We start from the raw sequence: 1,446 nt of genomic DNA, 5'->3' as shown, positions 1-1,446 counted from the left end.
TCCTGCAGTTGACATCATTGTATGTGTTTTGTGAGACTGAGGAGGACTTTGTAGATCTGTGTTGGACATATGGGCTAATGTTGGACTTATGGGCTTGGACAGCTCTGGGTTGGGATGCTTGCTTAAGGTATACTTACCCTTTACATAAAACTTTCTCTTATGCATATGCGTTTTGGTGGATTTGTTTCCCTAGTTTACCAGACAAACACATCTGAATACATGGTATAATAAAGATTCTCAAAAGACAGTGTTCTGTTAGTGTTCTTGAATTAAACTATGTTACTATCTATCTATAAGGAGCCCTGGTGACTTAGTGGTTATGCATTGGGCTGCTAACTGCAAGGTCAGCAATTTGAAAACACCGGCTTTCCCATGGGAGAAAACAGGCTTTCTAATCCTGTGGAGTTACAGTGTTGGAAGGGAGTTGGAGTCAACTCAATGAGAGTGAGCTTGATTTTTGAACCATTCATGTTCTTGAATGAACTATCCATGCTACTATCCATGTTATCAGTTTACCTATGGATCTATCTATGCTACTATCAACATGTGTTACTATCTATGTATCTTGGAATCCCTAGCTGTTGGAAAGATGCAAATTTAAAACACAATGAGATACCACTGGTAGTGGTAAAAAAAAATAAGCAGAAAATAAATACCAGGATGATATGAGGAAATTGGAACTATCATATACTACTGTCGAGACTGTAAAAAGTGTACAGTCGCTGTGAACACCGATGGTATTTCCTTCCTCAAAAATGGGAATATAAACACCATATGACCCAGAAGTCTCTCTACAGGGTATACGCCATAAAGAAATAAGGAGCAAAACATGAGTGGATATATATATGCACACGCCTGTTTATTGAGGGGAGCCCTGGTGTCATAATGGGCTACATGTTGGGCTGCTAATGACAAGGCAGCTAGTTCAAAATGACCAGCTGCTCTGCAGGAGAAAGATGAGGATTTCTACTCCCATAAAGGTTTAGTCTTAGAAGCCCAAAGGGTCAGTACTGTTCTGTCCAATAGGGTCTCTATAAATCAGAAATGACCCAATGACAAAGAGATATTTATTGCAGTGCTATTTACAGTAACAAGAAGATAGAAACAACTTAAATGCCCACTGATGGAGGATTGGTAAATAAGCATTGGGACATGTACACAATGCATCCATAAAGAGAAATGATGAGATTCTCAAACACAACATGATATAGAAAAGTTGGAACATATTATGCTGAATGAAATTAGTTAATGCCATAAAGGCAGATACTACATAATAACACTATTAGAAAAATTCAAGACAAATGGTTTTCTCACCAAAAGAAAAATGCTTTATGATTATGATGAAGCTGAGTGAGGGGGAATGGAGAGAAATGGATGTGAAAGAAAACTAATAAGATTTATTAAGATTCAAATCTTGAGATTGTATTAGAGCTTAAATTTTTTTTT

This window comes from Echinops telfairi, unplaced genomic scaffold (genome assembly GCF_000313985.2).
Source record: "Echinops telfairi isolate 266 unplaced genomic scaffold, ASM31398v2 ScPeMD7_443;HRSCAF=831, whole genome shotgun sequence".
In the NCBI taxonomy this organism is placed as follows: Eukaryota; Metazoa; Chordata; class Mammalia; order Afrosoricida; family Tenrecidae; genus Echinops; species Echinops telfairi.
The sequence above is the reverse complement of the archived record's forward strand: the minus strand, read 5'-3'. Positions refer to the sequence as shown.